At 37.7% G+C, this 17,231-nt stretch overlaps 1 protein-coding gene across 5 annotated transcripts in view; it reads left to right on the top strand.

Moving 5' to 3' along the window:
- FHIT (fragile histidine triad) overlaps positions 1-17,231 on the top strand; it is a 1,380,266-nt gene that overhangs the window by 204,674 nt on the left and 1,158,361 nt on the right. Inside the window, exon 1 of one of the 5 annotated variants that reach the window (XM_011358433.2) lies at positions 11,997-12,052. The exons of the other annotated variants lie outside the window; for them this stretch is intronic. The gene's annotated coding sequence lies outside the window, so the exon portion shown is untranslated. Of the gene's footprint in view, positions 1-11,996; positions 12,053-17,231 lie in introns of those variants that run through there. 5 annotated transcript variants of the gene reach the window in all.

Raw genomic sequence — 17,231 nt, 5'->3', positions numbered from 1 at the left:
TGATCTTCTGAAGTGATATATTTAAAATTAATTATTAGCGTATACATACATATTGTAAAAGTTTATGAAATATGCTAATCTTAAGTTTATAGCTTTAATTGACACTATTTTTACATATTTTTTTCTCCATGTACCCACATTCTAGATCAAGTTACAGAACATTTTTAAGCACCCCAGAGGCTACTTTGTGCCCTTTTCAAATGTTTTCCAAATATATACCCTCAAGAGGTAACTACTATTTTGAATCAAGATCAATTCTTTTTCGCTGTTCTTGAACTTCACATAAATAGAATCACACAGCATGTAGTCTCTCTTTCCTAGCTTCTTTCAATGAACATATCTGTAAGATTCATCCATGTTGTTGGGAGTGCCAGTAGTTCATGCTTTTTCATTTCCATGGAGTATTTCATTGCATGAATATTCCACATTTTATTGATCTATCTCCCGTTCCTGAGTATTTCAAGTGTTTCTAGTTTTTCTAAAATTCTGTTTGGTCCAGATTCTACCACGCTCGGGACACTAAAGGGACCTGGAGCACAGAGATACTCTGTGCTCTTAGAAACTTCTATCTCATCTTTAATAGGTTTGTTTTTTACCCTATATGATCTGGATAATTGTTTAGTTATTCACCTCCTCATTCTCTCTCTTCTTCCTAATATTAATAACACTAATTAATAACATATTATTTCCAGAACATATGCCATGGGCCAGGCACTAGTGCTCTTCTGTATTATGTGTAATGTCTCATTTAGTTCTCACCAAGACCCTGTGAGGAATTATTATCACAGCTTTTACGTACAGAAACTGAGACTTTAGTAATTAAATGGAGTCCTAAAATCACATAGCATATTAATGGCAAAGATTCAAACCTAGATTTTTTTGACTCACAACATATTTTGTTATATTTTTATTATTTTTTTTATTTGTCAATTACAGTTGACATTCAATATTACTTTATACTAGTTTCAGGTATACCTCATAGTGGTTAGATATTTATATAAGTTATGAATTGACCCTCTTGCAATAAGTCTAGTACCCACCTGGCACCATACATAGTTATTACAGTATTATTGAGTATCTTCCCTATGTTCTGCTTTACATCTCCATGACTATTTTGTAACTACCAATTTGTACTTCTGGATCCTTTTACCTTTTTCACCCAGCTCCCCAAACAAAAGTGTAGAGGACATGAATAGACATTTTTCCAAAGAGGACATACAGATGGCCAATAGGCATATGAAAAGATGCTCAACATCACTAATTATCAGAGAATCGGAAATTAAAACCACAATGAGATATCACCTCGCACCTGTCAGGATGGCTATCATCAGTATATCAACAAACCATAAGTGTTGTGAGGATGTGGAAAAAAGGGAACCCTCATGCACTATTGGTGGGTTTGCAAATTGGTACAGTCACAGTGGAGATTCCTCAAAAATTTAAAAATAGAACTATCTTATGACCCAGGAATTCCACTTTTGGATATTTATCTGAAGAAATCCAAAACACTAATTCGAATGTGCATCCCTATGGCATTGCAGCATTATTTACAATAGCCAAGATAATGGAAACAACCTCAATGCCCAGCAGATGACTGGATAAAGAAGAGGTGGTACACCTCACCATAAAAAAGAATGAAATCTTACCATTTGTGATAACATAGGTGGACCTAGAGGGTATTATGCTAAGTGAAATAAGTCAGAGAAGGACAAATATCACAATGTCCTCTTAATCACTACACATAATGATAAAGACGGGGCCTTATGAACTGTGAGGAACTGACATCTTTAAATGGAACACAGTTTTATCCATTTCCTTTCCCCGTGACCGCAACACAGCCATAATTTAAAAAATTTCAGAATCTCTTATCCCCTCAGTGGCAATGCTTGTCATCAATGTAAAGTCATCAGTGCAGGGCCAGACCTGATCAGCTCCTGCCTCCCACCCTGGTGCATCCCTCCCACGCCCTGTCCCTCCCTCAACACCCTCTAGTCACATGGAACTTCCTCTATTTTTGAGCAAGCTGAATTTGTTCCTGTCCTTCGGCCTTTGTGCTTTGCCATTCCTTCTACCCAGAACACTTCAGACTTTTGCATCACTGGCTTCTTGTCATTCAACTCTCAGCTTAAATGTCACCTTCTCAGAGTCCTTTTCTGTCTACCTATTAGGAAAGACCTACCTCTCTATCACTAATTGCTCCTTATTTTGTTCATTTAATAGATTAGTTATTTATTTTACCAAACTGTCATGTTCACTAAAATGTCCTCAGCTCATAGTAAAGTGCCTGGCACTTTGTAGGTACTCAATAATTATCGGCTGAATGAACAAAGGAATGAGTAAATGTGTGTTTCCAAGATTTGAGGGGGGGGGTCTATAGGCCAGGTCCTTATATATTTTATAAATAAAGAAAATTTTATTTCAAAAATGTGACTTTACAGGCTGGGGGGTCTAATCTGCATGGGAGAAAATGAAGGGGGAGGGGAGATAGACACTTGTTTTATGTATGGAAGCATGCTCGTAATCGCAGAATCATTGACTTCTAGCAAGAAAGCAGTTTCCCGGATACCAGAACTAACTATACAATCCTGGAAAGTGGTTCCTTTTTGTTGCCATTGTTTATTTTTTGTTTATTGCTCATTGTGAAATGCTAGAATGCGGAAACTCTCATGTATTCACCCAGAGCATAGCATGAGATACAAATCATAAAAATAAACATATTTTTAATGCTGGGGTTTAAAAACAAGGAATGTCACAGAAAAGCATATCTCGATGCTCTCTAATCACTGCCACCCATTCTAAAATGACAAGCCTTGGAATCAATGATCCTTTATTATGCTCAGTGCATGGAATTAACATGAATACCTTTTAGTCACAAGCTACTCCTGATCCTCAGCTAGTGCTTTGCTATTTGGAAGGCTGCAGGCCAATCTCTGTAAATTCACGGGCACCACTCTCCTAGATGTTGCTGAATCAGTAGGAAGTTTTTAATTTAAATGTCTTCAGTTCATGATTATAGATTAAAATTCCTGGGCCCCAAGCAAACTTTGTCAAAGGGACTTGAAGCCCGTTGCTCTTTGAATATTACATGTCAGACACCCTAGGGTGTGCCTTAGAAGTGTGTGTGTGTGTGTGTGTGTGTGTGTGTGTGTGTGTGTGTGTGGGAGAGAGAGAGAGAGAGAGAGAGAGAGAGAGAGAGAGAGAGAGAGAAAGAGAGAAAGAGAGAGAAAGATGGGCAAGGCTAGGACTTTTGTGCCCTGAGGAGGAAAGGAAAGCCATGTTAGGAGAAATGCAGCTACACAGTTTGGACAAGAAATGGTAAAGGATTGCCTCTGCTAGCCTAGGCAGAATTTCATATTACCCCACTAAAAATTGCATCCTTTTCCTCTCTTTCAAGTCTGCACATTCATCTCTTCCTCCCACCTCTGGCTTTTATTGATGCTTCCACCTCCAGACAGTGCACAAATGTAAACTTCTGTTTACTGTTTCTGAGTAACGATATTAATTCCAATGCCCAGGGATAACACATTGCTTATTAAACACTGTAGCAATAACCATTAGATGGTAATTTAAAGGGGAAAAAAGGTCGAAAAGCACCCCGTCCCCTTCAGCAAAAATGGTCAGAATTGAACAAAAAGAGAGCTTTCCTGGATAAAGGTGGGGACATGGTTAAGAGCCTCCACTGCCAACTTGCTGTGCGATCTTTGAAGAGTTACATAACCTCTTTAAACTGCAGGTGACATATCTGTAAACTGAGAATTATAGTTGTACACACCTTCTAGAATTGTTGTGAAAGTTAAATGAGAGATATATGTAGAGCCCTCAGCCCAGTGTCTCATATGTAGTAAGAACTTGATTGAAGGTCTTCATAGTAAGATCTCTTACTAAGAACTGTGTTGTCATCTGCATGTGATGTGCTGTCCATGCAGTATGCAACAAACCCAGTAAAGACACCTTAAAGTACAGATGTTTCCTTCCGACACTACTTGTGCATATGTTAACCAAACACTTCAGTAAATAAACCTATGTCACATCTCTACCTAGTCATCAAGTTATCTGAAATTCCTTTCAGAAAGTTATGCCCATTTGAAAAAAAAACTTTTATGAGGTATCACTTAGAATCATGATTATACTCTAAACAATACATTGAATGTAAGATTCTTGAAATCCCCTTCAGTACACTGTTTCATAAAGAATAGTCTCCTCTCTAGAAAGTTATATTGAACTAGGAGATTTAATATGCAAAATGCTGAGAGACTGAGCTCAAACAAATGTGTAAGCTCGTCCCCATCCACCTCGTCAAAGTCGAACATTCTTGAACAGGTCTCAGTACTCCCAACACATCCCCAGACACTCCCACTTCATATATGTTGATTATTTGTTGGAAAATTCTTTCCTCTTCTGTGTTGCCAGTCAACTCTCACTCACCCTTAGGATATCAGATGGAATATCAACTCCTAGAGAGCCTCTTGTTCTTCTAGATTTGTTCCATGCTTGGTTCTATGTTCCTGCTGCTCCCTAAATGCCTTTATTTTATTTTGTCCTCTTACACTTAATTATCATAATGTTTGTTTTATGTCTATCTTCCCTACTAGACTCTAGGCCCCATCAGGGTTAGGGATTCTTTTGGTCCACACTGTGTCTACCAGTCCTTGGTGCTCTGCACAGTTGGATGCTCTATCTGACAAATATAGTGAGTAAAACTTATTCTCTTTCATGTCGCACCTAACTAAATGGTTAAAAATTAAATTAGATTCTTCCTTTATATTTAAACAGTTCTCATCCACTATATTTAAAGTTTGCCTTTTGCACTGTCGAAATGATCATGTGCTGCTCTTATAGGTTATGATTTAGTAGCATTTCAACCAACGAGCTTTTGATTTTTCAAGAAGTCATTATTTAATACATTGGTATGATAGTACAAGGTGACATTCCCTCTCTAAGATGCCTTAAGTCTTCAAAGCACATCACACAATTTCATAAATGGTAAAGATATTGATTTTAAAATCTTGATGGAAAAGAAGGCAGAGGCTAATGTTTGAATTCTAAGAGTTACAGTCAGATATAGTAAATCACCAAGAACAAAAGAGAGATACTTCAATATCTAGAATCAGGAGATGGGAAGAGAACTTGAAGGACCCAGTTTCAATCCCCTTGTCTCTTTGAAGAATCAGACCTCCTGGAAAACCTTTGGTCTTTCTCTAGTTGCTTCTGAGTTAAACAGAAGACTTATTAATATGGCTCTGTAAAATGATTTTACTTTTATGCCCTTGTTTAGGATTTTGCAATGGCTATGAGCCTGCTATATCATGTTTAAATTCAAGGCAATTTGACATCAGACCCTACCCCAAGTTGGCTAACTTATTTCTTACTACTCACATATGATCTGGTCTCTCTCATTTTACTATAAAACCCATGTGAGGTAGTAGTCACTTAATTTCGTGCTGACAACAAAATGATGAATAAGACCCAGCCCCTACCCTTGAGGAGCTTATCACCTATTCAGTGAACCAGGTAATGTAGACTTACTGAGGGTATGGTATGCTATGTGCAAGGCACTATGGGAGATATAAAAATGAGCAAGATCCATGCTGGGAGAGTAGGTTCTGCATACCAGGCCAATACTGGTCTTTAGAGCAGTGCTGGGGAGCTCAGGGCTGAGCTCTACAGGCCAAGGGTCCGGCCAGGCTCCTCAAAGCAGAAACAAGTACTGAAGGGAAGAACAGTCTGGTTGACTTTAGTGTGGGAAGGATAAAGTGGAGTGGGGGAGGAACTTTACTGATGAAAAGTGAGGAGTTAAAGCTTTAAAGTGCCTGGTTGAGAATGGGGTTAGGAGGGAAAATGGGGGCCAATAATGCATCTGGTGGACTATCAGTTCTTAGCACAGTTCTCTGCATATAGTAGACTTACAATAAGGCTTAAATATCAGATGCATGAAGTTTTAGCCAGAGCTCCATATATTCCTGATGTTATATGATAGTATATTTTCCTTTCCAAGTATTTCATGACAGATTATTAAGATGCATATATAAAGCTTCAAACATTTGGTTGGGTATATATGGTGGATGGGGAGGAATGAAGAGTTGGTAGAAATATTGACACATCTTCCCTATAATAAATGTCAAAACTTAAGAAAAAGAACATTGGCAGATTGACTTCTAATCACTCCATGATGAAGGTCAGAACTGCTTTATATTAAGTAAACTTTGCCCCATAACTTAGATATGTGTGACTGTGAGATGCTAAATCTGTAAGACTGATGTCAAATGCAGAATGATGAGAGCTATTGTGTTAAGGTGTACAGAGAGCTTGATTCTGGAAAGGGTATCATTTGAATAATATTCTCTTTTCCCAAAATGTCAAAGACAGCCACGGACACTGGCTCCTGAGCTATAGATGGAAGATGCTGGGGAAGGATTTCTTTTTTATGGCATTTCTCACATTCTACAATTGATCATTTTCATTAGCTTGATGAGATATTTTTATCTCCGTAATTCCAAGTCTGCAATGCTGTTGTGACTCTTTTTAGGATCACATTCCTGTCTTCCAATGCATGTTAAAAAAATAAAACAACAGAAGAGACCAGGCCTTAAGAAACACATTTTTTATCATCTCATAGTTAACGAAATAATTACACCCATCCCTCAATTTATGCTAATTATCCATTCTACACATCTTTTTTTTTTTTAATGTGGAAGAAGACCGTTTAAAAAGAGTCCACCAGTGTGTAAAAAATGCTAAAGAAATAGGCCAATATAAGTCATAAAAATATTTGTTTTGCATATTTTCTCAAAAAAATGCTAATAAAAATTTAGAAAAACCAAAATAAATTTTATTCACTGCCGATGTCTGTACTGTAATCTAAAGCAATCAGCCTTCTCTTTTTAATTGGCACAAAGTCACTATCTTCATCACTCGAAATATTTGTAATTACTTCTTGGGTTTCATTATTTATGTTTATGTTTTTGGATAATCTTTTTCCAACCCCATTTTTTGCTAAGTTTTCATAAATTCTTAGATATTCACTGCAACATTTAAAAAAATCTTTTCAAAATTTTAGGCCCATTGGATGTTTAGATCGATACCTAGAATTGCAGTTTCCAGCTTTGTGGCCAATTGGAGAGCTTTGTAAATATTTTCTGCAGTGAATGAAACCAGTTCAAGGTCACTGCCATATTCATCAGCAGGATGGGCTTCAGCTATTAAGTGAATTAATTCATTATCAGTTAATTCATGATCAACCAGTAATTCATTAATATCATCTACATTTGAATTGTCAGAGCCTTCCTCATGAAATTTATTTAATAAATTAATGCCAGTTAATCCCTCTTCAGTTGTTGGAACCATATTCCCTGGTACAACCACTTCTGGCCATATTGCTTTCCAGCAAGCATTTAAAGTTGACGGCTTTATAGCACTCAAAGCTAAAGCAATACTCTTTATACACCTTAAAATTGTGTATTTATTCCAGGCTTCTGTAACTCTAAGTCATTCATTATCTTCAAGTTTATTAAAAATATTGTTAAAACTCTTTTAAAATAATTAATCTTAAAGGTGGAAATAATGCCTTGATCCAAAGGTTGGATCAAGACAGTTGTATTTGGTGGCAAATATACAACTTTTATATTTGGAGGTTCTAAATTGTGTGGATGACCAGGTGCATTATCTAAAAGTGAAAGTATTTTAAAGAAAGATATTTTTTATTCATATAATTTTTAGCTTCTACAGTAAAACATTTGAAAAACCAGTTCCAGGAAACATCAGTAGTCACCCTTTTTTTTTTTTTTTTAATTTGCCATCCAATAAACAAAAGATCAATAATTATTGTGTTAGTAAATATCAGTTCTTTGTACGTGGCTGGATTGAGCTATTGTTTTTTTGGAAAGAGTAATCGCCAATAATGGAAATTAAAAAAAAAAAAAAAGAACCATGTAAAATGAGATCGTGTAAATGGAAACTGTGTATAAAAAGTCCACACAAATAGGGGGAATGTTTACTGTGTATTAAAAAACTCATATAAAAAGTACTATGTAAATCGAGGGACGGGTGAATATGATTCTAAATCGCTGTGTTACAGCGTGTGTATAATAGGGTTTTACACATAGTTAGAAGACAGAAAATCTTGGTTCTCATTCCTGCTATTGACAGTGTAACTGTCTTTATACCATACACTCTCTCCAAGTCTCAGTTGTCCATCTGAGAATAGAGATGAATTATACCTTTCCCACTGAATGCTGCAAATTTGTAGAGACCAAATTAGTTAATGTATAGAGAAGAACATTTTTATTGCAATGTCCTCTCTTTGCGATTATGTACTGTGTTTTATTGGATGTAGTGGCTGTTTACAGCCTTGTGTCAAGTATTCAGAAACTGAACCTGGGCTCATCTAGAAAAAATACTGTTAAAAATCTGGAAATGTCTGTCATGAATGCAAGCTTTGATAGTGATGATCTTACATGTCACACACTTATCATTCTCGAGCAATACATTTGGTTGGTTATCACCATCTTATCCATTTGTACCAGACTCAAGGTAGGTCCAACTTCAGATTTAGATACTTGGTGACGTGCTGCTGTCATGGTTATCAAACCAGGTCGTTACTGCTGCCTCTAATGGCTAAAGGCTATTACAATGACTCCCAGTTCCTCACATCAGCCTTCACCTCCCCAGAGACTCCCCTGTTGCCATTGAGACCTGAGATGCACTAGACTGGCTCAGCCCCCTCAGATGGCCATGAGGTGGATAACATTTGTCTTCCTTCTTCCTGACTGAGTGTTCTGAGAAGCTGTCATTTCGTGGCCCCATTCCACTCATGGGCCAAGGAGATACGACAGTCAGTTGTGCTTGAGAACAGTGGTGGCCAGCTTAGAAATGTACCTTGTATCTGTTTTTGCTCTGTCTCTGCAACATTTCCTTCTTCTCCCCACTTGCTTTCCTGGGATGGCATGCTCTAATAAATTAGGAGCACGTAAGCTTTTACCTCAGGCTGGGCTTTCTGTGGAATCTGGGCTAACATGACATCTAAATATACAAAACAGTGTATGTGCTACACACACACACACACACACACACACACACACACACACACACACACACACACACACACACACACACACACACCCCCTATACATACAGAGAGAAGGAGAGAGAAAGTGAATTGGGTTAAGCCAAAAGGAGAATTCAGAATTTGGTTTGCTAAGCATCTGCCTGAGGGGAAGGGATGCATTGAAGAAAGGCTTGTGTATACATTAAAGGGAGTAGGGGAAGATGGGCCACGAAGGGGCAAGTCAGGGTGTCTGTTGTCCAGCCCAGCCCCACACAGTTGGTCTGAGCTCCAGGGAGAAATGGGAATGTAAGTGAAGGACTTAGCAAAACTCATCCGCTCACTTGCTATTAACAATTTAAATAGTAACTTTTTTTTTTTACGACAAGTCGTTCTTTTTTATTGATAAAAGATTTCATTTGAAACAGGTATATATACCAATTAATAATATTGAAATATGTTTAAAATCTATAAGAAATATAAAAAAGATAAATAGTGACTGAGTCAAGGAGATATTCTGGGTGCTGGAGATTCAATGGTAAACAATATAAATGTGGTCCAAGTCCTTATAAATATTAAAGTCTCATGGAGAAGAAAGACAATAAATAAATGAATACCCAAAGAAAGGAAATAATTGAAAATTATTACAAGTGCTATGAAGAAAATACAGACTTGCAATAAAAAATAATAGAGGGGGTGGGGAAAGTCCCCGTTTGGACATGTTAGGGAAGACTTTTGTGCAGAGATGATCTAAAAGAGGGGAGATGACCATGTACAGAGTTGGAGGGGAGGGCCGAGAGCCTTCTAAGTTGGATGGAAGGCCCTGAGGTCGGAAAGATATGTTTGAGGAAGTGAAAGCACACCAGGCTGATTATATTTATGAAGCCCTAACTAACGACTGACACTGTTCTTAGCATTTTACATGTGGTATTTCACTTTACTGCTCCTAAGGATTCAATGAGATGTGTAGCTTTACATGAGAGGAAGCTGAAGTACTGGGAAGTTAAGTGGCTGGCTCAAAACTACACAGTGTACATGGTGAGCAGGATCTGAGATTCTGACCCAGGCTTCTCCTGGGGAGAAGTGAACCTTGGATTCCAGCCTAGGTCACTAGAAACTTCAGCCAGGTCACTCATGTTACCCTTGCTAGATGGCTTCCTGTAGAGAGAAGCTTGGACCAGGTCCCAGAAAGTCGTGTAGACCTGGGCAGAATTTAGATTTTATTCTGAGTGTAACTGAGGAAGGCAATGAAAGGTTTTACCCTGGAATATATGATTCATTTAATATAGCTAGAAGGTACCTCTTGCTGCTATGTTTGGAATAGGTTGGAAGAGCGAGAATAAAAGCAGGATATTCCGAAGGCTTGGGTAGAGGCCTATGTAGGTAGTAATGGTGATTAATATTCAACCAACAGGATTCCTCCTGAAGTGAAGAAAGGAGAGGACTCAAGGGATATTTTGTAGATAAAATTGACAGATCTTTCTCATGGATTAGATGTGGGAGGGGAGAGAAAGAACCTAATCAGAGATATTTCCTCGGGGTGTGAGCAAATCAGGCCCAGGTGACAAGGTTGTTCTCCCAAAGGGCGTTATCTGCATTTTTGCATGAACTTACCAATGTGCCTTAAGTGTGGAGAGCACTGAGTCAGGCACAGCTGCTGCTGCCTTGAGAGTTTGCCACTTGCAAAGTACTTGGTCTTGGCTCCTTGGTTAAGAAAGCAGCCTAATTCTGGAGGATGTGGGGATGAAGTTCATGGTTAGGTACTCTCCTCAAGTAGAAGACCTTAGCAGAGGGGCACAGCAGGGTACTACAGTACCCTGTATGGGAATAGCTCAGATAGCCAGTGGTTGTGCAGTGTTAATGTGACCTCATTTGTACCCAAATCAATATTTATAATATACTTACAGCTATGGCCACTTTTGACTATTGGCAAGTGCTCAGAATGGTTGAAATTCAGAATTAAGAGGTGTCATAAAGTTTGTTTAAGTGCTAAGCTATCAGGTGGCTGCAGTTTATACTGAGGCATATGCATTAGCTTTTATCCTCCCCCGCCCCAATATACTGATATAATCTGGAAGAGAGAACAGTGTCCAGCATTAATGTCCCCATTCTTCTGTTTTTTCCTGAGATGGATCTAATAAATGAGAGGGAGTGGTCTGAGACCTACTGGGTATACATCTCTGGGACCATCATTTGCGAGTTCTGAGTAAGCAGAAAGGCGATTTTCATTTTCTGTGATAACTTCCCACAGTAAGTAGGTGGGAGGGTGCGGTGATTGATGAGGTAAATTAGATGGAAAGTGGCTCAAATCAGATTCTAGGTGATTGTTCCTGCCTCTCGACTCACTGCACTTATTTTCTATTCCACTCATTCAGCAAATGATTATGGTCTGTCCTATGACGTTTCTCACATTGTTGCTGCATTCTTTACCTTTTTGCGTTATTCTCTCTGCTTTCTCCAGCTAGATCAGTTACTCCTTAGAGGCAGAAGTAGTGTCTTGTTTATTGTTCTATCCTTCTCATGCCTTACACAGAGTAAATGCATAATGACTGCGCAGTGTTTGATAGTTGCTGCTTCAGATGGGATGATTCCTAAAGAAGTTTGCTGAATTTATTCTGCCTTAGAAAAATAGAAAGTAAGGGTAAAAGCCACATAAAATATTGTAGCCTCTTAGTAAATGAATTTGAGATAATTTTGTCTCTGCCACAGAAATGGTTTAGTTTCTTTCTTTTTTTTTGTGACAATGAAACTTTGCTTTTCTAAACAGGATATGAGGTCGAGTCACGTGAAACTGTCAATATTTGAGCTATAAATATGGAAATATCATGTGGATCAATCTAATAAAACATGTGAGCCAATAATAATTTATTCTTATTCAGTCTGAGATGGAAATGAACTGATGGGAAGCAGACACCACTTCTGCTGTAACAGCTTATGGGAGAGAAGATGACGAGGCAAGGGAAGTGATGGCACTGCAAGCATCCTGGAACAATCATTGATTCTTGTCATAAGGTGGGACTTCTATGGCCGGCATGTCCTCTCTATTCTGATGGTGCCCAAGGCCATTTAGTGTCACCTCAGCAAAAATCATGATGGGGCTCAGAAGGGTAAAGGCATGATTCCTAAGTCCCATTCACTGTCCCACCCAGACATCTTGGGGACTGCCAGAGGTAAGTCAGGGAAGGCAGGATATGGCAGCTAATGTCACTTTTTCAGTTTTCTTCTATGTCCTTCCTTGTTTCTATTATATTCAATAAAATTGCCCCACTTTCTTTTCCTTCTTAATTAAACTCTGGGTTTTGATTCCTTCTTTATTAAACCCTGGGTTTTGATTCCTTCTTTATTAAACCCTGTGGATATGGGAGGGTTAGAAAAGGCTTGTATTAGCTGTTTCCCTCTTAATTCCTCTGGTTAACTCAGGGATATATTCTAGATTTCCCTAGATTCCTCATATTTACCAGCTGGTCAGCCTGGGTAGGAGGGGGGGTTCCTTTGCCTTACTTACTATGAAGACAAAGCGGGGCCTGACTTCAGGTCAGAGAAGAGAGACTGGCAGGGGCAATTGAGGGCAAGGAAGATCTGTCATTGGAAATAGGAGCCAAAGAAGTCCAGGAGAACAAGTCTAGAAACTGAATTAATTGGAGAAAAGAAAATTATCAAGTATGTTTTCACCATTAGAGCAAGAAATATTTTTGAAACCCAGTCTGCCCTGGATTCTATCATTACTAAAAGCATGATTAGAAGGTAGCTTTCTGGAGTCAGAGAAGTACTGGAAATGAGGAGAAATACTTGATTTAATGTGTCGAGAACTCTATGTTACTCACAGCTATGACTCTAAAAAGGAGCCAAAACCATAGTATTAGGAAAAAAATTAAAGTATATTCAAACACTGTGCAACCCATCCCCCTCGTTATTACCTATCGAGAGAACTGTTGTGCTGTAGACTCTTTCATTCATTCTAGAAATGAACCTACCAGACTGTGTATATGATATGTTTCTTATAACAGCCCTGATAGTTAGAAAGATGGTATACCAGTTTATAAAGATGGAGAAAATGAAGCACAGAAGAGTTAAGAAAAAAACTTACCTAAAATTATACAGATTTCCTATCAGTCGCAGAGAGGGAATTCGAACTCAAGATTGTCTGATTCCAGAGCCAGTGCTTTTGTACTGTGCCTTGCTTTTCTTCTCTCTACTGGAGATGTCTTTAGAAAGGAAAAGGAGACAGGTGAAATCTCTGTAAAGAAAAAGGCTAACGGTAGCTACTGCCCCAGACTCGAAGAGTGGCAAAGGGCATTAAATGGGATGCCAGCTTGAGTTTCCCCTAAAAGAAGAAATGCAGAATCTGAGATCCCACTGCAAATCAGTATTGGCATTTTAACAAGATCGTAGGGTGATTTGTAGGCACATTAAAGTGTCCTAACCACCCCCAAGCTGCCTTTCTCTACTTGCTCCATCTTGGGTCCTTCAAGGATCCGACTCAAGGAAGGTACATGATATTAGCTGACAAGGCACATTTACAAACAACAGGGGTCACATGTTTTGTTTTTTTTTTCTTTTCCTTAATACCCCCTAGTCTCTTTCCAGTCTTTTTTACTGTCTATATGGCAGTGAAGTAAGTAGAGAAAGAAACTGATACGATTAAGGCATAGGAATTTCTGACAGTTTTTTTGTGTGTGCCAGCCTCATGCCTCAAATTGTGCTAAACAATATGGCTAACAGTGTCTCCCTTAATGGAGGATGCCAGCATCTGACCAGCAAGCACATCTGTTAGAATTATTACAGCACTTACAATTATTTGGAGGCTGTGCAGATTTGGTTTCTCACTCAATTCCAAAAACAGCTCTGTAGGTTTTACTTCTATTTCACACATACCCATATACTCAAGCATTGTAAGGGTGGCTGAGCATAAGTATGATAAATTTTAACCTTTAAAGACAAATTTGAGAAAACTGCTATTGGCTGAACCCCAGGGTTTAGAGTGGCCCATTTTGGTCATAATGCTGAACCAGCTATACTGTAACATTGGCTGCCTTTTACCACACAGGTTTGCTCTTAGCTCTGAGGATTATGCCATTTGCTTCTGCTTTCAGCATCAGTAGGACTATGCTTCCATGATTTTGTCTCTCTCATATTCCTCCCCCCCATGTGTGATTATGAATGCTGTGTGAAGCAGAAATAAGACAAAAAAATTTCATAAGCTGGGTCTATCCTGTGGTCTCAACAGAAGTTTAGCAAATGTGACATGGTCATCAACAGGAAGCCCATCTACCTATCATCAGTCTGTCACGTTGATAAGGAACACCATGTCCAGTTTCTGCAGGGCATACTTTCAAACATGCCGACACATACATTCTTAGGAAAGAGTTAATAAAGGAAATCTTTTTAATGGAAATTCAGATCGCTTTTTTAAAAATGGAAAAAAAAAATAGACATTCAAGGCACTGGGATTTTTAGTTAGTAGTAGATCTTGCAAGGAAATGTTTCTTCTCAGCACTGGCCTCCAGGAGAAAAGGAAATATTGGGGAGGGAAGTTCATTGTGAGATTTGAGATTTAAGACAATCCAGGGAGCCAAAGAATGTAATACACACTAGTGTGGAACATAGGGTATTTTGTTCTACATGTCACATTTTTCAGTCATCAAATTATTGTCTTCCTCTAGGGTCATTAAGAAAACATTTTCTACACAGAAACAGTAATCAAACAGTAGTTGATACAAAAGGTAAAACAGAACAGATAATGGGACTACCTCTTTCTTACATTAGAATATTACCCTGTGGCATTGTGTTTCATTGACTTTTATAGAGACATGCAATAAAAAAAAAGTGGGGGGGAAGGTTAGTGTCTTTGGATTCAATTTGAAATGGTAAGATTCCATGTGCTTATTTCAAAATATGTTCAGTGGAATATCATTCTCAATGAAATATCTCAGTTTAAGTGTTAATGGACATATTAGATGAAGTTAATGAACAGTGTAAGAAATTCCACTGTGTGGAGTTGATTTGATTTCTTTTAAGAAAAGTCTTAATGTGAAATTAGTGTTGGTAATAATTTGAATATATTTAATTCTCGTGCCCTACGATTTGTTATATATTTCTGTTAGGACAAATCGTATGTTCTGTGTCTAGTTGTGAGTTGATGGTGGGTTGTGAAAACATTTTAGTGTTTTGTGATCAGCAGTTGTTTTTAGTGAAATGAAATAGAATGGAAGGGAATGGAGTAGAGTAAAACAGAATAGAAAAAATTGGATAGAATAGAAAATATCAGATTCATTTAATATGGTAAGAGATTTATTATGTACGTGTATACTTGGTCACTTTGTATATGCCTATAAATATCTGCATATATATATATATGTTATATAAATACATTCAATTCAATAAGGCAATGATTTTCAAACTTTTTTTTTTTTAATGTAACCTACAATAAAGTTTGAAAACCACTGCCTTGGTGAATTTTGGCATGGTCATGATATAGTATCACCCGCGATTGGCCCATTGAAAATTTTACCTTTAGTAATGAACAAATGTCATTTTTTTTGACTTCTCATTTATTTGAAGGTTTTGAAATAGCTATACTACTCTTATTTTCTCTCTTTAACCTCTTTCTCCTAGAGACAGTGATTAGTTACGAAAGAGAGAAATAAAGCCACACTTCAAAGTTCAGCATATATTGGCATGCATAATTTTAGAAAAGGTAGTACTTCCTTTTTTAAAAAATTAATAATTCTGACATGTGCCTTTCTCATGCCTTTTCAGTTATCATGACTCATCTTAATACCACTGTTTGACATTAGATGACACAACAGAGAGGAAGAGAATCATTCAGAAATTAGGCACATAAAGGTTATTAAACTAATATTTAAAATTCTGGTCTTGCACATTTTACTTTACTCATAAGAAAATGCCACAAGTAGAAATTTGTGATCCCACACATGCACAAGCTTGAACCTGTGTCCATTTAAAGAAAAAAATGATACTGAGAAATTCTTATTTCATTTTAGCCTTTCTTCCAGGAATATTACTCATGGCTATCATCAACAACTATAATATCAAGCCAAAGATAAGGACAGAATTTTAAAAGCATAAAAGATTTCCTCATTTTTTAGAAAATTTTATAACTTGCTCTAGTCCTCAAATAACTAAGCATCTGTGAGGAACAGGGTAAAATGCCAATAGTAATATATCCTTGGAACTTCAAGAATAGAGCTATATAGTTATTTGATATTGTTGATAAATTTTATGCCTCATGTCTTAGGTATAATGTAAATGGAGGTGGGAAATGAAAACATCAACAGTGGACTAGAATAAATTTTACCATGTACATGAGAAGTATCCCTAATGCCACTGTTATTTCAATTAGAGTTTTGTCTTAAACCTGAGGGTTAATCACTCTTGTTGACAACCTCGTTTGCCGTTATATGTTTTTTGTTGTAGCTGTATTAGTAAGGACTCTTGGTTGCAGATCTGAAACCTAGTCTTACTTATCTGGCTTATGCAATAAACGGCATTTACTGACTCCTGTAACTGGGAAGTTTTAGGTAATTTTGGCTTCACTCTTAGGCAGGCCTTCTTTATATGTGGTGGTCACCACACTGGGCCTTCCATTCTTCCAGTATAGCAATCCCAGCAAAGTATCGTTTTCCAGTAGTTTTTTTTTTTTTTTAATTAAGTTTATTGTGGTAACATTGGTTAATACAATTATATAATTTTCAGGTGTACATTATAATTTGACATCTGTATATTCTATTGTGTGTTTATCACCCAAAGTCCAGTTTCCTTCACCTACCATATATTTAATGCCCGTTACCCACTTCACCCTCCCTCTACCACCCTATATTTGACCTCCTTCACCCCGTCTACCTCCCCCATCTTCCCCCACCCCCTACCCTCTGGTAAACCACTAGTACTGTAGTTGGTGTCCATGAGTCTCTGTTTGTTCTGTTCATTTGTTGCTTTTAGGTTTATATCTCCCATATAAATGATATCATGTGATTTTCAACTTTTTCTGTCTGGCTTATTTTGCTTAGCATGATTGTCTCGAGGTCCATCCATGTTGTCGCAAATGGTAGTGTTTCATCTCTTCTTATGGCTGAGTATAATATTCCATTGTATATATGTACCACAGCTTCTTTAGCTATTCATCTATCGTAGGACACTTTGGGTGCCTCCATGTCCTGGCCACCATGAA

The sequence above is a fragment of the Pteropus vampyrus genome, unplaced genomic scaffold, assembly GCF_000151845.1.
Source record: "Pteropus vampyrus isolate Shadow unplaced genomic scaffold, Pvam_2.0 Scaffold41, whole genome shotgun sequence".
NCBI classification, from domain to species: domain Eukaryota; kingdom Metazoa; phylum Chordata; class Mammalia; order Chiroptera; family Pteropodidae; genus Pteropus; species Pteropus vampyrus.
Note: the sequence above shows the minus strand (reverse complement) of the source record. Positions and strands in the feature narration are given on the sequence as shown.